The following is a 27,290-nucleotide window of genomic DNA, read 5'->3' as shown; positions in this document are numbered from 1 at the left end:
GGATCATGTAGCATCCGATTTCATTGCAGTCAATTCTCCCAGTAAGAAAACCCACAGGGACTGTGACTCAGAGCTCTCCAGTCTCCTACAGGATTATACAGAACTCTCTCTACAGGACTCCGTGAATGCCCCATGAAAGCTAGGGTGCAAGGGGGAAATGTTCTCGTCTGTACTAAATGCTGTGAACTTTGCCTTTCTGGGTAGATTGGTGGACTTGATTTACTGACCTCATTCTTTTCTTAAGCCGGAAGAGTTTTTTCTAACTATCCAAGTCAGGAGAGTCATTACCCCTGTCAGTGGTGATTAGCTCCAGATTAAGCCCTTTGGCACAGAATGTTTCCCCTTTGTTACCTGGATTTTGCTGTGCAAATGGATTGTAAGTGAATGGATGCAGGTGATGATGCAATATGTCAGAAATCCTCGAGGATCTTGGAAATGGACCTATTTTTTCATTGAAGTATAGTTGATACACAGTATTATAAATTACAGGTGTACAATATTAGTGATTCACAAGTTTTAAAGGTTATACTTCATTTATCATTATTGTAAAATACTGGCTATACTCCGTCTGCTGTGCAATATATCCTTGTAGCTTAGTTGCTACATAATAGTCTGGACCTCTTAACTCATTGCCGCTCTGTTACCCATCCCCCTTGCCTCTCCCTGCATTCTGCTTCTTTTCTTTGTCATGTTCACTAGTTTATTGCGCTTTATAGAAGCCAAATACTAGTGATAGTGTGCAGCATTTATTTTTCCCTGTCTGACTTACTTTACTTTGCACAATATCCTCCAAGCCTATTCATGTTGCTGCACATGCCATCATTCCATTCCTTTGGATGGCTGAGGAGAAGGCGATGGCAACCCACTCCAGTGTTCTTGCCTGGAGAATCCCAGGGACGGGGGAGCCTGGTGGGCTGCCGTCTATGGGGTCACACAGAGTCGGACACGACTGAAGCGACTTAGCAGCACCAGCAGTATTCCATTGTATATACGTACCATATCTGCTTCATCCATTCATCTGTTGTAGACACTTAGCTTGCGTCCGTGTCTTGGCTATTGTAAATAACGCTGCTGTGACTATCGGAGTGCGTGTATCTTTTTGAATTAATGTTTTTGATTTTGTCTGGGTATATACCTGGATGTGGAATTGCTGAGTCATATGGCAGTTGCATTTTTAGTTTTTTGAGGAACCTCCGTACTCTTTTTCACAGGGGCTGTACCAATTCACATTCCCACCAACAGTACAGAAGGGTTCAAAAGGGACCTATATTTAAGGAAAGACAATGTGCAAAGTGAAATACGTACATATGTGCGTGTATTATACAGTGTGTATACACACATGCTGGAGAGGAAATGGCAACCCGCTCCAGTATTCTTGCCTGGAGAATCCCATGGACAGAGGAGCCTGTTGGGCTACAGTCCACAGCATCGCAAAGAGTCAAACAGGACTGAGTGAATGAGCATACGCATATGCTCCCTCATGCAATTCCATGACATACTCCCAGCCCCGTTGTCCTGGCCATTCACCATCCTGACTGCAAAGCCTCCATCAAAAATCCTTTTTGAGTTGTGAAAGCTGTGAAACTAACCTAATCTTAGTTACGTTACAGGAATTTAAAAAAAAAATTTATTTATTTTAATTGGAAGCTAATGACTTTACAATATTGTAGTGGTTTTGCCATACATTGACATGAATCAGCCATGGGTGTACATGTGTCTCCCATCCTGACCCTCCCTCCCACCTCCCTCCCCATCCCATCCCTCCGGGTCATGCCAGTGCACCAGCCCTGAGCACCCTGTCTCATGCATCAAACCTGGACTGGTGATCTATTTCACATATGGTAACGTACATGTTCAATGCTATTCTCTCAGATCACCCCACCCTCGCCTTCTCCCACAGAGTCCGAAAGTCTGTTCTTTACATCTGTGTCTCTTTTGCTATCTCGCATATAGGGTCATTGTTACCATCTTTCTAAATTCCATATATATATGTGTTAATATACTGTATTGGTGTTTTCCTTTCTGACTTACTTCACGCTGTATAATGTGCTCCAGTTTCATCCACCTCATTATAACTGACTCAAATGCATTCTTTTTAATAGCTGAGTAATACTCCATTGTGTATATGTACCACAGCTTTCTTATCCATTCATCTGCCAATGGACATCTAGGTTGCTTCCATGTCCTGGCTATTGTAAACAGTGCTGTGATGAACACTGGAGTACACGTGTCTCTTTCAACTCTGGTTTTCTTGGTGTGTATGCCCAGCAGTGGGATAGGTTGCAGGATTTTTATCTGGTGATGGACAGGACTCCCTAACTGACCTCCCTCCCTCCCTGCCTGCCCTGTGCTCTTGTCCTTTTTCCATCTCTCCTTCCCCCTCTCCCTCACCTCCCTCCAGAATACCCACCCCTCCAGCTCCTGTAGACCGTATCTCACTTCCCTGGGGGATACATATACCTATTGTTGATAACGACCCATCGGTACCTAAACTCTGATCTCTTCTGAGCTGCAGACTCATTTATTCCCATGTATTGACTTTATCTCTCTGCTCAGACAGTTTGTAGGCATTTCAGACGTCACACATCCAAAGCGAACCCTTGATTTCTCCTCGAGTCCTGTTGCCTGCCTCATTCCTGCCCAGCTCACTCCCTGACTCATCCATGCTTCCTGTTGCCCGGCCCCCCAGACTTGGAATCATCCTGGACCCTCTCTCTGTCTCATTACTGACATCCAATCTTCCAGCAAGTTCCCTGGGCTTTTCTGACAAAATGTGTCCCAAACATCCCACTTGTCCCCCTTCCTCGAATCTCTACTCCTCCCATCCTCCTCTGAATCACTGCTCATGTCTAACTAGTCCTCTTAACATCATACTTGTCTCTGTGAAATGGCCAGACTATTTTTTTTTTTTTTGTACAAAGTGTTCTTATTTTAGAATGGTTTTCAAGTTTAGAAAAAAATGGCAAATAGCGTGGACAGTTCCCATATATGCTTTGTCCAACTTGCCCCTGATGTTAACACCTTCCACAACAGTACGCTTGCCAAAACAAAGCCAGGAACATGGTCACATTAGGATTAGGGATGTTAGAGAGTATGTATTTGGATGTCCCAGGATTTTCCACAAATGACCTTTCTCTGTCCCAGGATCCTCTCTGGGATCCCACACTGCATGCAGTCATCACGGCTCCTACTCTCCTCTGAGCTACAACCATTTCGTGTTCTTTCCTTGTCTTTCATGGCCGTTTTAAGTAGGACTGTTCAGGTAGTTTCTGTGGAAAGACCCTCCGTTTGGTTTGTCTGTTGCTTTCTCAAGATCAGGTTGGGTTTTGGAGTTTTAGGCAAGACTTCATATGACGAGAGGTGAAGGGCACTCCACATCTTAGCCAGGATATGTGTTGACTGTCCTCTGTGATGTTTTGACCTTGACTGCATGGCAGAGATGCTGTCTTTGCATTTCTTCCCTGCCCACTTCCCTTCTTCCTCTTTCTATGTGGAGTCATTCTTTGCAAGCAGAAGTTAGTCCAAGTCCACTCTTTCCTCGACATGCTCTAACAGCATGCGTGCTGTTCCTACATGCGAAGCTTTCCCTGGGGGCTCCAGCTTCCTACTCTGCTCGAGTGATTCTTCCACCATCTCTTCCTGCCTCTCACCTGCCCTAGCGTCATGCAGCTGGGTCTCAGGGTCTCTATCTGGCTCTTCCTACTGACGCTGTATCTCCAGGATCCGCTGTCTTAACTCCAAGATCCCCTGATTTCTCCTCTCTTGTCCACACTGTCTCCTCCATCTGTATCAAACTGCTCCCCAACACGGCACTCGGTGTATCCCCTTCCTTGAGCCCTAGCACTTTCTCCAGCAGCATCCATGCCTTGTCATAACAGCGTCCCAGATTCTGTTGCCTGCATGTTTTCCAGGCTTTGCTGCTTGCTGGGCCCCCTAGGAGGTGCTCAGACATTTACCATCAGATGAATGGATAAGTGAAGCAGAGTGCTACACCAAGTGATCTCTGTAGTTAGGTCTCCAAGTATGTTGGGGACGTGTAGCATTTTCTGCTCTGGTGGTGTTCCTAAAATATGTGTTCCAATTGCAAAACTAGGAAACCACCATGGAGCTCCCAGTTAATCAAACTTTTAGTTCTTGGTGCCAAAGTTTAGAATGATAGTAAGCTCCATGTGGTACCTACCTGGCTTTAAATAGCATCATGTCGAATCAGTTAGTTGAAAAGTTGAGAATGTCCTAGGATGGTAAATAATGCAGTTCTTTACTTAGGTATGTCTGTGCGCAGACAAGTCAAAGAGTGAACGTGTTCCGAGGTTCAGGCATTTGGGGCACATTTATGAGTGGCATTTGGGTCCCTCAGGTAAACCCTCTGCATCCCAAGGGGCAGTGTGCTTGTTCAGGGGTTAAGCAGTCATGAGTCTCTTTCAGGATTCATTCATTCTCTTTCATTCATTCATTACCCAGTATGACCATGGGGGATTCTCTGAACAAAAGAGAATGGGTGAGGGCACCTTTAAGCTGAAGCTCCAGTACTTTCGCCGCCTGATGCCAAGAGCCAACTCACTGGGAAAGATCCTGATGCTGCGAAGGATTGAGGGCAGGAGGAGAAGGGGGCAACAGAGGATGAGATGGTTGGATGGCATCACTGACTCAATGGACATAAGTTTGAGCAAACTCCGGGAGATGGTGAAGGACAGAAGAGACTGGCATGCTGCAGACCATGCGTTCGCAAAGAGAACACAACTTAGCAACTGGACAACTTTTAAGTAATATGTTTTCATATGCTCATCCAAAATCCCTGGGCCTTTCCTCTCCAGTTCTGTGGGTCTCCGGTCAGTAAGGTTCATGGCCTCCTCTCATCAAGATGAATCTGGCCAATCTGGAGGTTCTTGCTTTATTTTTGCTATGAAGAACCAGTTTGTATTCCTTCTTTCTTTTTATTTAGGAACAAATACTTGGAAAAGGACGATGGTACAGCAAACATGTTCTATAGCGTATGGGATTGATGGACTGAAGGAATATTCCTGAAGACAGGAAGCAAGAGAAAGGCAGACGCTACCTATAAAATGCTTCTTGACTGACTTTTCCCCATTTTTTGTGCTGAGTTAGTTCATGCGATTTCAGACCACCCCCCACATGAGTTTAGTACAGCCACTGCAACATTTCACATGAAGAATAACAGAAGATAACAGTGAATATTTTTATTTATCATGCCAGTAGATGTAAATAGAAAAGCTTGTTATTAGAAATGTCACTGCTGCTAATGATATGTTTGGAAAACATAAGTAATAACTATAGATTCTCATTATTTCCCCTTGTTCCTGCACATTTCAATTCTATTTTACCAACTTTGAAACTCGGTGTTTCTCTGTTCACAATTTCAGGGTCATTTGGAGAAACTGAAGTGAGAGATTTTTCTTACCATCTGATAAGAGCTTACTCAGGTTCAGCAATGCTATTACATAATATTCTTTAAACAACGGTGAACACATTCCATATTGACTAATCCAGGTCTGTTTTTGCATTTATTTTTATTTTTCCCAGCACTTTTCTCTTTCGGAAGCTGCAACCCACATTTCCATTCAGGAGATTCCTGTTTCTTCTCATGAGTAATACAGAACCAGTGTTAATAATTCTACAGATAAAGCAGTAGGAAATGCATTCTCAGATTACTAGACAATTCTTTTTTTTTTTTTTTTAAAAAAACAAACATGAGATTACTTGGGTAGAGCTTGAGGTTGCAGTTCTTCAGAAAAAAAAAGGAAAGTTTTAATAATATATGAACGCTGTTAATTATGAAGTGTTGTGCTGTCCCTTCGGCAATCCAGCTGATGTCGGATTTATTTTTTCAGCAACCCGAGTCCCCTACTAGTAAAGAACAATAACCGCTCTAGTTTTTCCCCAAACCCTTCTGCCACCGAGCTGAGTTATTCTTGCCGACAGGCCTCCGAATGGTCCAGAATCTCATTTATGAAATGGTATCTTAAGGGTGCCCTCTTAGCAAAAAGATTCAATGCAGTCTTTACATTTCGTCTTTTTGCTTCAGAGCGTTCTAAAGGAAACTCAGCGTCGTGGGTACAGTTCTGTAGCCATCATTCGGCTCCTCCCTCCCTCCCAGAGCCAGTCAGCACAATTTAAATCATCTTTCTTAGGTTTTTCCAGCATGTGGATTGTTGGCAATTTTTAAAAAATTCATACAAATTTTGTCAAAGACTTCTCAAAATTCTTTTTTTCCCCCATTCAACATAGTGTTTCCAGGTATACCCATGTTTACACAAGCAGCTCTGGTTTCTTTATTTTAATTGTCATGGTGTGGTGTTTAGTCACCAAGGCGTGTCTGACTCTTTTGTGACTCCATGGACTGTAGCCCATCAGGCTCCTCTGTCCATGGGGTTTCCCAGGCAAGGATATTGGAGTGAGTTGCCATTTCCTCCTCCAGGGGATCTTTCCAAACTAGGGGTCAAACCCAAATCTTCTCTTTGCATGGACAGGTGGATTCTTTACCATGAAGCCATCTGGGAAGCCCCTAATTGTCACGATCTACTTCATTTTACGAAAGCGGCATGATGTGTTCATTTCCCTATTGCTAGACCTTAGAATGTTTTGTTTCTGGCATTTGTTGTTTGCCATAAGTTCGTCTAGTCAAGGCTATGGTTTTTCCTGTGGTCATGTATGGATGCGAGAGTTGGACTGTGAAGAAGGCTGAGCGCCGAAGAATTGATGCTTTTGAACTGTGGTGTTGGAGAAGACTCTTGAGAGTCCCTTGGACTGCAAGGAGATCCAACCAGTCCATCCTAAAGATCAGTCCTGGGTGTTCATTGGAAGGACTGATGCTAAAGCTGAAACTCCAGTACTTTGGCCACCTCATGGGAAGAGTTGACTCATCGGAAAAGACTCTGATGCTGGGAGGGATTGGGGGCAGGAGAAGGGGACGACAGAGGATGAGATGGCTGGATGGCATCACTGACTCGATGGACATGAATCTCAGTGAACTCCAGGAGTTGGTGATGGACAGGGAGGCCTCGAGTGCTGCGATTCATGGGGTCGCAAAGAGTCGGACACGACTGAGCGACTGATCTGATCTGATAACAAACAATGATGCAGTTAAGCATCTATGTCCCTCTGTCTTTGTGGGTGCTGGGAAAGTTGTTCTGGGGCATATGACTAGAAGCGTAACTGCTGGGTTGTGTCTCCAAAGGCCAGCCCTGTTAGTTCAGCACTTGCTTTTAGGGAAGTAGATACCCCTTTTAAGGAAGTAGATACCCCTTCTCTGTCAGCATGGAGCCCAGAGGGAAACAAGATGCTCAGTATTGGGTTTGTAAATAACTTGAGGTTCCTGAAATAAAGGACCTGGCAAATCAGCAATGCTTCCTCATTGATAAAATTAATTAATTTTATTTTTTAATCAAAGTATAGTTAATTTACAGTATTGGGTTTCTTGTTGTTCAGTAGCTCAGTCGTGTCCGACTCTTTGCGACCCCCTGGACTGCAGCATACCAGGCCTCCCTGTCCATCACCAAGTCCCAGAACTTGCTCAAGCTCATGTTCATTCAGTCGGTGATGCCATCCAACCATCTCATCCTCTGTCATCCCTTTCTCTTCCTGCCTTCAATTTTCCCCAGCATCAGGGTCTTTTCCAATGAGTCAGTTCTTAACATCAGGTGGCCAAAGTATTGGAGTTTCAGCTTCAGCATCAGTCCTTCCAATGAATGTTCAAGACTGATTTGCTTTCAGATTGACTGGTTGCATCTCCTTGCGGTCCAAGGGATTCTCAAGAGTCTTCTCCAACACCCAGTTCAAAAGCATCAATTCTTTGGCGCTCAGCCTTATTTATGGTCCAGTTATCACATCCATACATGACTGCTGGAAAAAACCATGGCTTTGCCTATGTGGACCTTTGTCGGCAAAGTAATATCTTTGGTTTTTAATACACTGCCTAGGTTTGTCATACCTTTTCTTCCAAGAACTGTTTTTGTTTTTTTGTTTTTTTTTTTTTTGTGGCTGCAGTCACCATCTGCAGTGATTTTGGAGCCCAAGAGAATAAAGTCTGTCACTGTTTCCATTGTTTCCCCATCTATTTGCCTTAAAGTGATGGGACTGAATGTTTTGGCATTCAGCAGCGTGTGTGTGTGTGTGTGTATGTGAGTATGTATAAATACATATATATATTTATTACCCCAGTGCTATCCAGTTGGTCCTTGCTGTTTATGTCTTTTATATGTCGTAGTGCGTATATGTTATTCCCAAACTTAATTTATTCCTCCCACACTCCCTTTCCCTTTTGGTAACCATAAATTTGTTTTCTGTGTCTGTGAGGCTGTTTCTGTTTTGTTTATTTTAGAGTCCACATGTAGGTGATAACCGTGTGACATTTGTCTTTCCCTATGTGACTTGTTTTACTTAGTATGATAATCTCTGGGTCCATCCATGTTGGTGCACATGGCATTATTTATCACTGATGCCCAGAGGGATGGTACAGGGAGGGAGGAGGGAGGAGGGTTATGGATGGGGAACACATGTACACTTGTGGCGGATTCATGTTGATATATGGCGAAATCAATACAGTATTGTAAAGTTAAAAAATTAAATAAAATTTAAAAAAAAATGTGTGAGAGACCTGACGCTGGGAAGTCCACCCACCCACCTGGGCACCTTTCCTGGGCTGTGCTGGTCTTTTTTACTCTTCCAAAGCCGCTCTGTGGTCTTCTCATCCCCTGTCCGCCCCAGAGGCTATCGCCACGGGCCACTGTCAACTGGAGGCATGACCTTGGGGTTCTGGTTGGGTCCCAGCTAAAGCGGCCCAAGAGTGAGTCCCTAATAGGAGACGGAGGGAGGCAGAGAGGAGAGAGGAAGGTCAGGTTATGTGTCCCCCAAACCCGTCCCCTGCCCAGGAACTCCCCTCCAGATGGCTGTGTTCCTCTACCCAGGCTGCAGCTCCCTGGGTGACTGCGTTTCTTCACAGAACTTCTCTTGGGTTGGGGACTGTGCCCTTTTTACACATGCCCCCAAGCTCCTCAGTCAGTCCAGCCCTCCCCCTGTCACGGTCTCTGGGAGGAACACTCATCCTCCGTGGAGCATCCTGTGGATGTGGCTCCATCTCTCCACCCGGCTCTCTCCCTCCTCAGCCTCCCTGACGTGTAGCCCTGCCACCTCCACAGTCCAACCACCTGTTCACTTTCTTCTTCAGTCTTATCACGGCCTTTTGGCAGTCTTGCCCATTAAACTTGCCTGCCTGTTGGAGGTGACGACTTATGGTGACCGATGTCAGATTCGTGACCTCTGAAGAATTTAGCTTCGGGACTAGGGGCCAGGCTTGACCACTGAGAGCTTTTGTGTGGCAGAGTTTTTATTGCATTGAAAAAAGACAGGGAATGCTTTTGACATGGACATCAGAAGGGAGACAGAGAGTGCTCCCCCACCCCTTGCCAAACTTGTGCTTGTATACTTTTTCAATTGGTTCCTAACAATAGAAAAGTCTTACCAGACCCACTCCCACATAAGATAACAGGGTTAGTCAGAAGGTTCTTGTTGAGAAGGAGAAACAGGTCCTCAAGCAAGGTACATTGTTGTTACATAATCATTAGTTCAGAGATTAAGGAAAAACATACCTTTGAGCAAGTCGAATTGTTTTGTTGTGTAATCATTAGCTCTGGGCTTACAGAAAAAAAAAAAAATGTCTTATGTGACTATGACAAAGGGATATAGACAAAAAAAAGCATTTGTCCCTTTCTCCTCCTGGAGCGCCCCGGACTTCTTATCAACCTATCTAAGAATGAACTCTCTCAATGGTCACTCTGCCCCGCTGAGGGCACAACCTTCTTCATGAGCTTTCTGGTTGGCTTCTCTGTGGAGCTCAGAAGAGCAAGGGAGTGCTCAATAAATGCAGAGGTGCTCAGTAAATGCTGAGTGAATGAAACGAGGACTTAGCCTCAGGAATCACACGGTCATATTGAGGTTTGAGAACAAATTACCATCTCTCCACTGTGGAAAATGGGAGTTCGGAGGCATGGTTAGAAGGAGGAGAGGTCAGTTAGAAAAATGGTGTGGGGTGGAAGGAAGAGATGATAAGAACAGAGGTATTTGTGATGTGCAGTGGGAGGCAGACTCTTAAGGATGACCATTAGCCTCAGATAATCCCTTCTGCATTGAGTGTGGGTTGAATCTGTTACATGACTTTCTTAGTATGTTGCCTTATGGGCAAACACAGATTATTGGGGGTTGAGCAGGCTTGATGTAGTCACACAAGTGCTTTAAGAGCAGAAAGCACTGTTTGTGGTTTGAAGAATGGAGGGGCCATGAGAGGAAGCATCGGAGGGGCCCTGTGGGAGCAGAGAGTGTTCGCTGACTGACAGCCATGAAGGAAACAGGGAGCCTCAGCCCTACAACCAAAGGAACTGAATTTAGGCAGCAACCTGAATGAAAAAGTTGGCTTAAAGCTCAACATTCAGAAAACGAAGATCATGGCATCCGGTCCCATCACTTCATGGCAAATAGATGGAGAAACAGTGGAAACAGTAGCAGACTTTATTCTTTTGGGCTCCAAAATCACTGCAGATGGTGACTGCAGCCATGAAATTAAAAGATGCTTACTCCTTGGGAGAAAAGTTATCACTAACCTAGACAGCATATTAAAAAACAGAGACGTTACTTTGCCAACAAAGGTCCATCTAGTCAAGGCTATGGTTTTTCCAGTAGTCATGTATGGATGTGAGAGTTGGCCCATAAAGAAAGCTGAGTGCTGAAGAATTGATGCTTTTGAACTGTGGTGTTAGAGAAGACTCTTGAGAGTCCCTTGGACTGCAAGGGGATCCAACCAGTCCATCCTAAAGGAGATCAGTCCTGGGTGTTCATTGGAAGGACTGATATTGAAACTGAAACTCCAATACTTTGAGCACCTGATGTGAAGGGCTGACTCATTTGAAAAGACCCTGATGTTGGGAAAGATTGAAGGTGGGAGGAGAAAGGGATAACAGAGGATGACGTGGTTGGATGGCATCACAGATTCAATGGACATGAGTTTGAGCAAGCTTCAGGAGTTGCTAATGGACAGGGAGGCCTGGCGTGCTGCAGTCCATGGGATAGCAAAGAGTTGGACCCGACTGAGTGACTGAACTGAACTGAAATGAATGGTCCTGGAAATGGATTCCTTGTGCAATCTCCAGATGACATCCTGAAATGTTACACAGTTTGTTACACAGCAATAGCAGACAAATACAGATATGCGGCTAATGGAATCGGGCCCATGGAGACACAGTGGCATGGGGCAGAGAAGACAAGTGTGTTCGTATTGTGTCTCCCCTGAGGTAGTCCACACACGCTCTGCTGCAGCTGATGAGGTGGGCTCGGAAACCCACGTTGCTGCTTCCCCTGTAGGGTGGTCCACACCTCGTCACCACGGAGCTGATGGTGGGCGTGACCCAGCTCCCAAGTGGCTCCCGGCATCACCAGGGCACCTAAATTTCTCCCAACAGTTCAGGGACATACACTTCATTCATTAAACCCACTGAGTCTTGGAGGCTGAGGTCACCCTACTGAGGCAGAGCAAGACTTGGTTTGGGTGTGTCTGCCCTGGAGGTCTACCTCCTCCAGGAGGCTGCCTCCTCTACTGTGACCTTGGGCAAATGCATCACACGATCTCTGTGCAGTTGTTCATAAACTGGGCCTGCTCATGTATATTGTCTATCTTTGCTCAGAGAATAGGCTGAGTGTTGGACATAAAACCCATTGTCCCGGGCCAGGTACATGGCAGGCCCTCAGTAAAGTAGGCGGTTATGGAATCCACAGAAGTTCAGCAGTTGATGTAGATAATACATACATTTAGTTTGCCAGAATAAAGCACCACAGACTGCGTCCTTAAAAAGAGATTATTTTTTTCTCATGATTTTGGAAGCTGTGTTCTGATCTCTTCTTATAATGACACCAGTCTTACTCAATTGGGGTCCACTCTGCTGACTTTGGAGAAGGCAATGGCACCCCACTCCAGTACTCTTGCCTGGAAAATCCCATGGAGGGAGGAGCCTGGTAGGCTGCAGTCCATGGGGTCGCTAAGAGTCGGACACGACTGAGCAACTTCACTTTCACTTTTCACTTTCATGCATTCGAGAAGGAGATGGCAACCCACTCCAGTGTTCTTGCCTGGAGAATCACAGGGACGGGGGAGCTTGGTGGGCTGACATTTATGGGGTCGTACAGAGTTGGACACGACTGAAGCGACTTAGCAGCAGCAGCAGCAGCTGCTGACCTCATTTTAACTTAATTACCTCTTTAAAGCCCTATCTTCAAATATATTTTGAGGTCCTAGGGGTTAGGGCTTTAATATGAATTTTGGAGGAACAGAATACAGCTCATAACAATATATGTAAATGATTTCTTTAAAAAAAAAATTAGGCATGATCAATGACATAATGAGTATAAAATGCCTCCAAAAAGTTTAGGGGTTAGGACTTTAACATATGAATTTTGGAGGGACGCAATTCTGCTCATAACAATACATGTAAATGCTTTATATAAAAAAAAATTAGGCGTAATCAATGACGTAATGATTATAAAAGGCCTCCAAAAATTTTAAGAAACCAAGTCAATACTGATCAATAATATTTAAATAGATCTAAACTGTACATTTTTCCCCCCTTAATATTTTCTTCACTCTTCTCTTTGTAGCCTTGACACACATCCACAGACCACAAGACACAAAAATCAGTTTGCTAATTTGAAAGCCAGGCCAATCATTTCTACAATATCTACTCTTAATTTTTGGTATCTTGGCTCTTAAGTGGACGCAGAGGGGCCCCATTTTTGTTGAAATGACCCCTTCGTCAGTCATAAGAGATTTAAAAGCTTGGACATATCACAAAATCGTGGGGGTATAGATAGATTCACAGTGATGGTGGAGGAGCAGTGTAGCGCTCCTCCGTGGCGTGATTCTTGGCAACCTAGAAGTTGCTCTGACATAAAATCTATGCTGTAAAAGGATGCCTTCTCCTCTTGAAAACCTGATCGATTTTTCTGGCTTTTAGGTTCCCTCTCATTGTATATTGTGGGGCAGTCGCAGATGAAAAGAGGTCCATGTACGTGTGTGTGCTCAGTCATTGCGGTCGTGTCTGACTCTTTGCGACCGCCTGGACTGTCGCCCGCCAGGCTCCTCTGTCCATGGGATGCTCCAGGCAAGAATAGTGGAGTGGGTTGCCATTTCCTCCTCCAGGGCATCTTCCCGACCCAGGAATGGAGCCGTGGCTCCTGCACCGGCAGGTGGCTTCTTCACCACTGAGCCATCAGGGAAGCCCACAATAAAAAAGAAAAAAAAGAAAAAAGAAAAACACTACAACCCTGAAGGGAAGAAGGCCACCCACGACTTGTCATGAAAGGGCTGTACTTTGTCACGGGACCTTTGTCTGTTCAGTGGACACCCTTGGACTGCCTCTGTGGAGAAATTTAGGGGAAATCCCAATGGTGATGGTCTTGGCCTGCGCTCACGTTGGTCTTGCTGCTGCAACCCACAAGGCACAGAAGGCAGGAGCCTCAGGTCCTGACTGAAGGTGTGGACTCGATCTTAGGTCTTCCCCAGTTGTCCTGGTCACTCTCCGTGGCTCTATAACCACTGGAAAGTCTTGGGGACCCTCTCCATCAGCTGTTCCTGGGCTGCCCATTACTGAGCCAGAAGTTGGAGACGGAGGAACCCACGGACACAGTCCGGAGAGGTCATACTCTCAGAGCATAGCCAGGGTAGCAAAGAGCAGAAAGTGTCACCGGGCACATGCAGACAAAACCCACACGATGCGGGTCCAGCTGGTCCTGCTTCCACTGTGTCCCTGTGCGCTGAGACACAGCTCATCATGAGGAGGGTCTCTGGTTTCTCCACTGTTTTGGAGCTGGGAGGAGGCCCCATGCTGTTCTCTGCCTGGGCTGACTGTACCAACTCTCACCCTTTCCAGCGTAGCTCACCGTGAGCTCACAGTGGAGCGTGGGCACCTCAGATTTACCTTGCCTCAGGCAGGAAGCATTTAGTTTTCCGCTGCTTGTTTGCTATCATCTGGCTCTTGTATCTCATCACTCATGACCTTGCACAATTTCTTGGTCACTGCTCCTTCCTGTTCTGATACCTCCTACAATTTGATAACATAATCCCAGGCATTCCCATCCTCTCTCACTGTCAGCCCCCAAAGTTGGCATTTCATCTGTGTGTGTCCTTCAGGCCTCCTTATTGTTGAGCGGTGTTGATCTCATCGGACCGCTTTGTAAAAATACGACTGTGTTCAGGACCTCTGACTCCCCCATCTTGGGCTCCTTAATCGAAAGTGTCAGAATTCTTTTGAAAAGCTCCCATTGTGGGGGAGATGGTGGTGGGGGAGTTATGGGAGGAGGAAGTTTGTTAGGCACTGAACACAATTTAGTATCTTTTTGTTTTCCCATACTCTTTCACTCAGGTAGTCAAACACCTTTCTGCTCCACATGTTGCCAGAGCAGTGGGTTCTCAGGGCCATATATCATTGGCTGTTTTTCCTAAGTACCTCTGGGTTTTATTCCTGAAATTATTCCCTTATGGGTTAACATTTTACCAGACAGCTCACTTAGCCCTATTAGATTGCTCTGTTTTTTATGTTCCTTCATATTTTTTTCAACTTTTTAAAACTCGAAAAACTAAACTCATGGCATCCGGTCCCATCACTTCATGGCAAATAGATGGGGAAACAATGGAAACAGTGACAGACTTTATTTTCTTGGGCTCCAAAATCACTGCAGATGGGTGACTGTAGCCATGAAATTAAAAGACGCTTGCTCCTTGGAAGAAAAGTTATGACCAATCTAGAAAGCATATTAAAAAGCAGAGACATTACTTTGCCAACAAAGATCCTTCTAGTCAGAGCTATGGTTTTTCCAGTGGTCATGTATGGATGTGAGAGTTGGACCATAAAGAAAGCTGAGCACTGAAGAATTGTTCCTTTTAACTGTGGTGTTGGAGAAGACTCTTGACAGTCCCTTGGATGGCAAGGAGATCCAACCAGTCCATCCTAAAGGAAATCAGTCCTGAATATTCACTGCAAGGACTGATGGTGAAGCTGAAGCTCTAATACAATGGCCACCTGATGTGCAGAGCTGACTCACTGGAGAAGACCCTGATGCTGGGGAAGATGGAAGGCAGGAGGAGAAGGGGACGATAGAGGATGAGATGGTTGGATGGCATCACCGACTCTATGGACTTGAGTTTGAGTAAAGTCCGGGAGTTGGACAGGGAGGCCTGGCATGCTGCAGTCCATGAGGTCACAAAGAATTGGACACGACTGAGTGACTGAACTGAACTCATAGTTTTTTACTAACTAAATAAATTAACATCAGCAAATTTTACCATCCCCCTACTTACCCTGCCCTAAGATATGTAAGATTACAATACAGTATTTTCAAGGATCAAGTTAGTAAGCTATGGCCAAGGGTTGGCCACCTGTTTTTGTAAATAACATTTTATCAGAGAAAGGATTAGGGGATTCTAACTTGCAGTTCTTTTTATTGTCTCCCTGGTGGCTCGGCAGTAAAGAATCCACCTGCGAATGCAGGAGACGTGGGTTCAATCTCTGTTTTAGAAAGATCCTTTGGAGAAGGAAATGGTAACTCACTGCAGTATTCTTGCCTGGAAAACCCCATGGCCAGAGGAGTGTGACAGGCTACAGTCCATGGAGTTGCAAAGAGTCAAACATGACTGAGCAACTAAACAACAGCAAGAAAAAACTTATAATATGGGAGCTTTTGTGTTCATTTTCATTTTTAAATGTTGCATTACTATATTAATTATCTTGATGTCTGAGTGCTTTGGAGTTGCCTTAGATTTTCTACTGGAGACCAGTTACTTACCTCACCTAGGCATAGCCTTGCAATAAATGTTGCCAGTCAAAAACCAGAGCAAATAATGGTCAGTTATGTTAAAAAGGAAAACAGGCATTGAGCAGCCTTTGAAGCGTTTTGTGAGGTTTGCTGCTGCTAAGTCACTTCAGTCGTGTCCGACTCTGTGCGACCCCATAGACGGCAGCCCACTAAGCTCCTCTGTCCCTGGGATTCTCCAGGCAAGAATACTGGAGTGGGTTGCCATTTCCTTCTCCAGTGCATGAAAGTGAAAAGTGAAAGTGAAGTCGCTCAGTCGTGCCTGACTCTTAGCAACCCCATGGACTGCAGCCCACCAGGCTCCTCCATCCATGGGATTTTCCAGGCAAGAGTACTGGAGTGGGTGCCATTGCCTTCTCCGTGAGGTTTACTTTGATTGATTATTCATAGAGCTAAACTTGGCGTGTTGGGGTGTGGGACAACTCAGAGGAATATGAGGTTTATTTTGGGGGGTGAAATGCTTTCAGATTATTGTGGTGATGGCTACACAAGTCTGTGAATGTGCAAAAAACCAGTGAGGTCCACACTTTTCATAAGTGACCTTTATGGATATGTGGGTTGCATATTGAAAAAGCTGTCTCAAATAGCAAAACAGGAGAAAAAAAAAAAGAAAACAAAGCAATTAATGTAAATACAGTCATGTTAACATTCTTGCCAAGGCTGCTCAATGCACTTTGGATAAATTCCGAGTGAGTGAGTGATAGTCACTCGGTTGTGTCCGACTCTTTGTGACCCCATGGGCTGCAGCCCGCCAGACTCCTCTGTCCATGGGATTCTCCAGGCAAGAATCCTGCAGTGGGATGGCTAAAGCCTGAGAGGGTTGGTTGCTCTAGGTTGCTCTGGGACTTGCGGAAAAAGTGGAGGTGTGGCTGGAAGCATGTCCCCAGGCTCTTTCCGAGGGCTGTCCTACAAGTAACTGGTGATGGAACCTACCCAGGGCACATTTGACCTGCTGGGCACCTTGAAGGTACCTTTGGTGCCTTGATGGTACCTTCATCTGTTTGCAGATGGAGAGACCACTGGTTCAGGAGGTCCAGAGTCATGTCAAGCTCAGTGGCGTTACATAGTGTTGAATTTCTGCTTGTTCACATCCGCCAAGAGAGTAAGGCTGGGGAAGAGAACCTCAGGGGATCACACATCTGTTGAAGTCACACTGAGGGACAGGACCATTTTTGTCCCTTCCTTTTGTCATCCCAGTTTCATCTCGGGTTAAATCTATAGCTGTCCTCTTATACTCATCAAGAATGTCTGTCTGAACTGAGCTGATGTGAATGGGTGATTAGCAACATTTACAGTATATTTTAAAATTCAAAAGATAGCTTTTTTGTGTGTGGTGAAAAGTGCGGAAATGTTTTAAAAATTATTTTTAGCGTGGATGATAATCATACGAGGATTCTAGACATACGCAGGATTTCAAGGGGAGCTTCAGAAAATGTTTGGACATTAACATTTTCTAAAGAAATCTTAAGAGGAAAAAAAATCAGTGATGATTTATTTTGATTGCATATTCACTTTCTTGATTTTAAGATAATATAGAATTGCTCCTTTTTACTTTAAAGTTGGTATTCTTTTTGAGCAGTTTATTTGCCTAGAATTTTTGAGTGACTTGGGTAATATGCTGAGTTTGAATAAATATCCCCCTTGATGGTGATGATGATAATGGTGATGATGATAATGATAATGACGATGACATAGGTATTTATTGAGTGTTTTTCTCGTGTGTAGATCAGGGTTTCTCAACTTTGGAGTCACTTCTCAAGTCTGGGCCTGGGTCAGCCTTTGTTGGAGGAGCTGTCCTGTTCATGCAGAGTGTTGGGTGGTATCTGTGGTCTCTACCCACCAGCTGCCTGAGAGGGGCTCCCTCGGTCCGTGACAACTGAATACACCTGTAGGTGATGCCAAGATTCTTAATGATGCGTTTGCCCTAGTCTCGAGCCATTAGTGTGGTCTCCGGCCCAAGTGCTTTAGCACCATCATCTCATGAACTCTCATGACCCATGTGAAATAAGAGTCAGGGTTATCCTCATTTTTAAAAGTAGGCAACAGTGTTAGAGGCTGAAGAGCTTGCTCGAGAGGGTGGCTCAGCCAACACCTGTGGGATCTTCGTTGGCTGGATGTTACTTCCCAGTATGGAAAAATACCAAGTGCAGAGATTAGAAAACCTCTACAGTGCAAAAAGGATTGGAAGTTTTGCAAAATACATTCTTTTTCAGTTCAGTTCAGTCACTCAGTCGAGTCCGACTCTTTGCGACCCCATGAATCGAAGCATGCCAGGCCTCCCTGTCCATCACCAACTCCTGGAGTTCACTCAAACTCATGTCCATTGAGTCGGTGATGCCATCCGGCCATCTCATCCTCTGTCGTCCCCTTCTCCTCCTGCCTCCAGTCCCTCCCAGCATCAGGGTCTTTTCCAATGGGTCAACTCTTCGCATGAGGTGGCCAAAGTACTGGAGTTTCAGCTTTAGTATCATTCCTTCCAAGGAAATCCCAGGGCTGATCTCATTCAGAATGGACTGGTTGGATCTCCTTGTAGTCCAAGGGACTCTCAAGAATCTTCTCCAACACCACAGTTCAATAGCATCAATTCTTCGTACAGTGTATTAAAAAGCAGGGACATCACTTTGCTTGACAAATGTCCATAGACTCAAAGCTATGGTTTCTCCAATAGTCGTGTATGGATGTGAGAGTTGGACCACAAAGAAGGCTGAGCACTGAAGAACTGGTGCTTTTGAACTGTGGTGTTGGAGAAGAGTCTCGAGAGTCCCTTGGACTGCAAGGAGATCAAACCAGTCAATCCTAAAGGAGACCAGTCATGGATATTCATTAGAAGGACTGATGCTGAAGCTCAAACTCCAATCCTTTGGCCACCTGATACAAACAGCCAACTCATTGGAAAAGACCCTGATGCTGGGAAAGATTGAGGGCAGGAGGAGAAGAGGACAACAGAGGATGAGATGGTTGGATGGCATCACCGACTCAGTGGACATGAGTTTGAGCAAGCTCCAGGCGTTGGTGATGGACAGGGAAGCCAGGCGTGCTACAGTCCACGGGGTCGCAAAGAGTCGGACATGACTGAGCGGACTGAACAACTAGAAAATATATCCTTACTATAAAACACAGCAATACTGGTCCTCGGTATCTACCCGAGAGAAACAAAATCTTACATTCCATAAAGGTCTCAAGCTGAATGTTCAGAGCAGCTTTATTTGTGATAATCAAAGCCTAGAAACAATCCAGATATCCTTAAATAGGAAAATGGATTAAAAAAAATAAAAAAGAAAGCTACTTGGATACAATTGTTTACTGCTCACCCATAAAATGATGCCTGCAGCAATTTGCATGCATTTTAAAGACATAATCCTGCATAAGGTGGAAAGCTAGCTTCAAAGGGTTGCATGCTGTATGATTCCACTTATCTGAGATTCTCCAAAAGAGAAACTAGGGATGGTCAGTGGTTGCCAGGACTTAGAGGTCGGGGTCACTGTGAAGGGTTAGTGGGACAGAGTTATCTGTCTTTGGTAGTGATTAAAACACAGAGTGAAACGGACGTTTAATTCCCCCCGCCCCCAACCAGTGGCTTATTCTTACTGTTCTCAGGCTATGCACATACATTTAATTTTTTTTTTTTTCACTTTAGAGCTGCCTCTATTTTGGGAAGCATAGATTTATGATGTTCCGTTGCAGGGGTCAGCAAAGAACCACAAATGGGCCACATTTGGCCCACCATCTTTTTCTTTTTTAATAAAATTTTATTAGGATATAACCACACTCATTTATTTATGTATCATCTATGGCTCCTTTTATGCCATAACAGCACAGGAAAATATTTATTATTTAGCCCTTGAGAGGAAAAAGTTTGCTAATCCCTTGTCTATAATATTATCTAAACTGGCAGAGTCAGGCACGACTTAGCGACTGAACAATAGCAGTAAAGTGAAGAATAGGTCTTCATATGGTTTCAATGTAGTAAAAAAGAAAAAAAAACTCACTGTACACTTAAAGAGATATTTTGAAATAACACTGTGTTTTTGCCAAATCTATATCTTGTATGGTCTGCTCTTGCAAATCAATGGAGTGTCCCTTCTCTCCTTTTCTTCGTATATAACATTTTTCTTTAAATGGGCTGAACTTTTTTTAGTGAAAGTGTTAGTCGCTCAGTCATGTCCGACTCTCTGCCACCCCATGGACTGTAGCCCTCCAGGCTCCTCTGCCCACGGGATTCTCCAGGCAAGAATCCTGGAGCGGGTTGCCATGCCCTTCTGCAATATACCCATATTTTATTTGCAGCAGCATAATTTGAAACTATTACTACAAAGAGGTGAGAGAAAGCATAGCTCAATGTAATCTAAATATTACCTCGGAACATATTTCAGCTCTTCTAGCTATCCACAAATTGGCAAGAGAATCTTATGTACAAAAAAGGAGCTACTTTTTATTATTCTCTTGTCATGTGGCTAGCCTTTGGAACAACTTTTCATTATTTGGTGACTGGATCAAAAGCTTGGTAGTTGGAGGAAGAAAAATAGAATATACTAGTGATGTGTGTGATTTATAAACCAGGTCATCTCTCTTTCGTATATTCAAATTAGAGTTCACTCGTATTTGTGCATTTGAAATCTCGTTCTTAATACGCTTCTGAAAGGCCGGCGAGACCAGCATAATTTACTCACATTGGTATCTTTTTCATTTGTCTCCATGGTGTCTAGCATTATTACAAGTGTTTAGGACTCATTAGCTTCCTTGCAAGTACCCCTTCATTCTCTCTAACCATTTTTAGTCAGTGTAGTTCAGAAAATTAGCAGAGGGCAGCCCTGCTTCGTTCTGATGGCCTTGAGGTGCGGATAGAGTGTCTCCCAGGGCCAATTATGAATCCCTTTCAAGCAAGTATGAAACACGGAAATGGAAGCATTTTCCGCTCACGCGACTGCACGTGGAGTTGGAGCCCTGGGTTCCTTGTGGTCCTTTCCCAGGTCCTTCCCTTTCCCCTTTGCTTGAAAAGAAAAGACAAAAGTTACCAATTCACTTAGATGTAAAGCAGGTCAAATAGACGAAGGGTAGACTTTAAGGATTAGAGATATTGCTACTTTACAGCCACAGGCCTTAGCGTCTAGGAAGATGTCATGAACGAATGAACATCCACCTCATACTGGTCTTGGCCGCAAGCTCTTTATATGTATTGGGTTGGCCAGAGAGTTTCGAACAAAGTTTGTTTTCCATAGCATCTTATGGGAAAGCCCAAACAAACCTTTTTTTTTTTTGGCCAACCAATATGATCTCAGTGAATACAGCTCTTTGGGTTCAGGAACTACATCTTAGAGGAGGGATGCTTGTCTCCCAAGAGAGGAGGGACTTGGGCAGGTCTGACTGCCCTTTGTCTTTGCACTATTTCCCCCTCGACCTGGGTTTAGGGAGGTCAGCTCCTGTGGTGGGAAACTTGCTGGCAAGCGGCCCTTCATTGTGAAGCAAGGAACGAGTAAGGCGTGCAAGTTCCAGAACCTTTGTTTGCTCTTCTGCAATGGCCTTTCCCACGGCAGATGGTTTTTACCAACAAATGCTCTTAAGAATGGACCTCCAGTGACCTTCCGAGTGAGGACCAAGGTTGTTATTATTACGCAACAAAGGTTTACTGATGCTGTGTGAGTCCTGTATTGTCTTTGGCACTCAGACAGGTTCAGAAAAGCATGGTGTTTGTCGTACAGTAAGGCGTGCGTGTGTGCTCAGTCCCATCTGACTCTTTGAGACCCCGTGGACTGTAGCTGCCAGGCTCCTCTGTCCATGGGATTCTCCCAGGCAAGAATACTGGAGTGGGTTGTCATTTCCTTCTCCAGGAGATCTTTCCCGACACAGGGATCAAACCACGTCTCTTGCATCTCCTGCACTGGCATGTGGTTTCTTTACTGATGGTACCACCCAGGAAGCCCCTAGAAAGGCATGAAAAAAGCTCAGTCATGTCTGACTCTTTGCAACCTCATGGACTGTAGCCAGCCCGGCTCCTCTGTCCATGGAGTCGAAAGGCATAGTCTTGGTCTAATTTGGGAGGCAAAATTATCCCCTAGGGGGTTCTCTAAGTTGTACACTGAAAAACGGACATCTATTCCGCTCCATACCCTGTGCTGGAATCTGGGAATACCCTTGGTGACCTTATCTCCATGTGGCTTATATTCTACCTGAAGGAGAGTCAGCACGAATTAGACACATAGATGAGAAATCGCAGATAGATAAATACGCTGAAGGGAGCAGACACTGTGACCGAGTCCCGGGTGGGAAGGGGGTATTTTAGGATGGGACGTCTCAGGAAAGGAGCTTTTTCTGAATAAGCAGCATTTAAGATGGAATCTGGAGGTTGGTTGGTGGAAGCGAGCTGCCAGCCCCGTGCTCTGATGCCCTGTTTTTTGTGGAGGGTTGTTGCCAAAGGACTGTCACCTGTTCATCACCCAGAAGCACTCCTACCCAGGGTTGTCCACACTAATTTCACACCATCGGAGCTGGAGGCGCCCTATAAAGGTAGCAGAAGACTTTCTATCTGCACTAACATTTCACTTCTCTGCGACATTTAATTGCTGTAAGGTGAGCCTGTTAGGCACCGCTGCAGATGGGTTAGCTTCTGCCGTGCCTGCAGCCGAGTATCTTTTACAGAAATTTGTTCTCTTTTCTCTAACCATACCACAGTGAAATGAATCACTGAACTTTGCGAAGCCTGTGCCTCTCATTGGCAGCTATGAAATCGAAGCCTCCCGTGAATGGAGAAACACTCAGCGGAAAATTTTAAAATGTGCCGTTTGCCTCTGCTTAGCAGGAAGACGCCACGGTGACTTAGACAGTCTGCTTCTTGTTTGTGCAGATGCATTGAATAATTGTGCATTCCACTGGCCCTTTGCACATGCTGCTGCTGTTGCTAAGTCACTTCAGTCGTGTCCAACTCTGTGCGACCCCATAGACGGCAGCCCACCAGGCTCCCCCGCCCCTGGGATTCTCCAAGCAAGAACACTGGAGTGGGTTGCCATTTCCTTCTCCAATGCATGAAAGTGAAAAGTGAAAAGTGAAAGTGAAGTCGCTGTCATGTTGGACTCAGCGACCCCATGGACTGCAGCCCACCAGGCTCCTCCATCCATGGGATTTTCCAGGCAAGAGTACTGCAGTGGGGTGCCATTGCCTTCTCTGCCCTTTGCACATACCGCTTCCCAATTCTTGTCTGCTCCTGCCTTTTCTCTGGTGTGTTAGCACGCGTCTGTCTGTCTACAATCCACTTGGGTTATAAACAAGTCCACTGAGCTCTTGGAGATATTTAGCCCAAGGTGGAGCTGGGGTTGTTTTTCCATTCCCCAGTGCCCCAGCCTCAGCCCCCAGCCCCATCCCTAAAACTTCCAGTCATTTCATGTCCTAAGTATCTTCATGACCATATGGAGAGTGAGCGTGGCATGCCTTCTCAGTCTAGTTATACTGATTCTGGAAATGCAATTCAGATGTGAAAAAGAGTGAATTTATTAACAGTAACTGAAATCGAATATACCCCGGGAGGAGGGCATGGCAACCCACTCCAGTATTCTTGCCTGGAGAATCTCATGGACAGAGTAGCCTGGAGGGCTAAAGTCCACGAGGTCACAAAGAGTTGGACATGACCAAAGTGACTTGCACAGCACAACACCCAGATACGTGTTAAGGAGAAGATGGTAAATGTCATTCAGAGGACGTGTAAGGAGTCCTAGGATTTAGCATATCAGAGAAGCCTACCTGGAGGAAGTGGCATCAGAGATGGGAGAAAGTGAAAGAGTAAAATTATTAGTTGCTCAGTCGTGGCCAACTCTTTGTGGCCTCAAGGACTGTAGCCTGCCAGGCTCCTCTGTCCATGGGAGTCTCCAGGCAAGAATACTGGAGTGGGTTGCCATGCCCTCTTCCAGGGGATCCTGCTGACCCAGGGATCACACCCAGGTCCCCTACATTGCAGGCAGATTCTTTTCTATCTGAGCCATCAAGGATGGGTGCGGGGGAATGGGTAAACTCTTACCATGTAGAAATTGTGTCCTCCACACCCAGCGAGAAGCACAGACCCCTCTGCACACGGACCCAGAGTGGAAATTCTGGAGTAGAGACAACAACAAATGTTTAAGGGCACATTAGGGGGTGGGGGGGGTGGGGAAGCCAGGGTGCAAGGTAGGGAGAGCACAAGTTTACAAGCTTCTCTGCAGAGAGAACGTTCATTTGCACATCGACCGGTGTGCACTTTAACAGCCTGTAACCACGGCCGGAAACTCAGCTGCCAGTGGCTGAATCCTCAACTAGCGCTGTGACGTGACTATGTCAAAGGATTTTAAAAGGTCAGCATTGTTGACATAGGCACAGAGAATGGCACACAGACGATGAATTAAACAACGTTGGTGGCCTTGGAAGCGGAAAGCACTTAAAAATGTTCAATACTCATTGCTGTGAAACCCACTCGTTTGGGGTTTTTCATGCCATTCCCAACTGGCCTGGAATTTACCTTTTCCCTGCTGATGAAGATGTGTGTAATGAGCAAATGGATGGTGTTAGCACAGCTCAGCCTTCTCAAGCATCTTAAGGCAGGGTTCAGTTCAGTACAGTCGCTCAGTCATGTCCAACTCTTTGCGACCCCACGGACTGCAGCATGCCAGGCCTCCCTGTCCATCACCAACCCCCGGAGCTTGCTCAAACTCATGCCCATTGAGTCAGTGATGCCATCTGACCAGCTCATCCTCTGTTGTCCCCTTCTCCTCATCCCTTCAATCTTTCCCAGCATCAGGGTCTTTCCAAATGAGTTCGTTCTTCGAATCAGGTGGCCAAAGAATTGAAGTTTCAGCTTCAGCATCAGTCCTTCCAATGAACACCTGGGACTGATCTGCTTTAGGATGGACTGGTTGGATCTCCCTGCAGTCCAAGGGACTCTCAAGAGTCTTCTTCAACACCACAGTTCAAAAGCATCAATTCTTTGGTGCTCAGCTTTCTTTATGGTCCAGCTCTCACATCCATACATGACGACTGGAAAAACCATAGCTTTGATTAGACAGACCTTTGTTGGCAAAGTAACGCAAAGCAGGGTGTCGCACGTGATATGTGCAATCTGTAGGTATCGGTAGGTGCTAAGAAGTTGTGTCTCTTTGTGAGTGTTAGTGTTGCTTGGCAATGGTATCTCATTGTTTTGCTGTTTTTTTAAGTATAAATATATGCCATTTTGTTTATTTTTGGCTCCGCTGGGTCTTCATTGCTGCTCGCGGGCTTTCTCCAGTTGTGGTGAGCGGTGGCTGCTCTCTGGTTGTGGAACACGGTCTCTAGGGCTCGTGGGCTTCAGTAGTTGTGAGACGTACACTCAATAGTTGTAGGTCCCGGGCACTAGAGCACAGCTCAGTCATTGTGGTTCACAGGCTCAGTTGCTCTGACCTATACAGGATCTTCCCAGACCAGGGATTGAACCCATGTCTCCTGCATCGGCAGGTAGATTCTGAACCACTGAGCCACTAGGGAAGCCTCATTTGCTGTTGTTTTCCTTGACAGTGACTAAATAACCAGGACAGAAGAGTAAATAGATGGAGATCTAAACTGCCTGGGCTGTGTGGTGTCCAGATGAGCTCAGAAAAGGCCGATTGCTTAGCCTTTGGTCAGGAAGCTCACAGGTGAAGCAGGCTCCAGGGAGAAGCCTTGCAAGTCACTCCTGTCTCCAGATTCCTCCCAGAGACCAGGCTACAGCAGCCTGCTGCTTTGAGGCTGCTGCTGTTTCACCCTGAGTGGAGAAGATCCCCTGGAGAAGGGCATGGCAACCCACTCCAGTATTCTTGTCTGGAGAATCCCATGTGCAGAGGAGCCTGGTGGGTCACAACAAGTCACACACAACTAGAGCAACTGAGCACACACACACATGTGGGCATGGAACACCAGCCTAGATGCTCACATGCTCAAAAGGTGCCCTCTTCCTGCGGGCAGAACCCCACCCCCCTCCCTTTGGCTGGAGATTCCAAAGAAAAGGGCTTTTTGATGTCACCTCTGTGATGTTCTGGACTCTTTGATGCTTGTGTAAATTAGCCCAAGGCTCTGATACCAGCAGTCATGGGAAGGATTGGGGTTTCTTAAGGCAGATGAGGGAAGAGGGAAGTTCTGCATACCCTCCTCTGAGGGCTCTGGGCCCTACTGCCTTAGGTTTGCGTGGTTAATTTTCTTGTTCACTTGTGTCTACTCTCTGTGACCCCATGCACTGCAGCACGCCAGGCTTCCCTGTCCTTCCCTATTCTCCGGAGTTTGCTCAAACTCATGTCCACGGAGTCGGTGATGCCATCCAACCATCTCATCCTCTGTCACACCCTTCTCCTCCTGCCTTCAATCTTTCCCAGCATCAGGGTCTTTTCCAAGGAGTCAGTCCTTCGCATCAGGTGGCCAAAGGATCAGAGCTTCAGCTTCAGCATCAGTCATTCCAGTGAATACTCCAGGTTGATTTCCTTTAGGACGGACTAGTTTGATCTTTACCTGGTAGAATAAAGATCTGCAATCTCCGCTTAGAGTAAGTCGATAAGAAGTGCGGTGAGAGCATCAAGTCAGCGTTTGCCTTCAAGTTTTTCCTCGGGGGCTTCCCTGGTGACTGGGTGGGAAAGAATTCACGTGCTACTGCGGGAGACACGGGTTCTATTCCTGGTCCAGGAAGATCCCACAGGCTTTGGAGCAACTAAGCCCATGCACCACATGTACTGAGTCTGTGCAGTAGAGACTTGGGGCCACAACGACTGAGGCTGTGTGCCCTACAACCACTGCTTCACAACAGGAGACGCTACTGCAGTAAGAAACCCTTGCACCACTAGAGTAGCCCTCGCTTTGCATAACTAGAGAAAAGCCCATGCGGCAATGAAGACTCAGCACAGCCAAAAATAAATGAAATTGCAAAAGAAAAAAGCTTTTACAGTATTTTTATCCTATCAGCCAATCCCTCATCTCCCTTCTCTGCTGATAGCATCATCGTTTCAACTCATCTTTGCCCCCTTTAGATGGAAACCTCATATTAAAATATTTGGAAGCAGCTTCCTCCAATGGCTTAGGGCTCAGAGTGCTTATATGAACACTGACACAAATCTGTGCTCCTGCGAGTCATTTGAGAAAGTCATGGCAAATTTAGTGGAGAAAACATTAAAAAAAAATTTTTTTTTTTTGAGAATCTGTTGTTTTCCTTGAGACATTCGGATGTGTGTGGGGTAATGCCTTTATTTCCCCCTGCCTGACGCTTCTGAAACATTAAATGACATCTGCACATTTGAGTCTGAGGGAGAAAAGAAATCTTTGCCTGGAACTGAGTCTGGGTGTCTTCCTTCTTGATGCCACGTGTCTTTTTCAGGTTCCAGTTATGTAAGGCTTGTTCTGTATCGCATCACCCTCCCGAGTGTCTTGCTTTAGCTGACAGTCTGCATTTTGAAGTGTTCTCCAAAGGTTAA

This window comes from Bos mutus, chromosome X, assembly GCF_027580195.1.
Source record: "Bos mutus isolate GX-2022 chromosome X, NWIPB_WYAK_1.1, whole genome shotgun sequence".
Classification (NCBI taxonomy): Eukaryota; Metazoa; Chordata; class Mammalia; order Artiodactyla; family Bovidae; genus Bos; species Bos mutus.
This window is presented reverse-complemented; position numbering follows the sequence as displayed.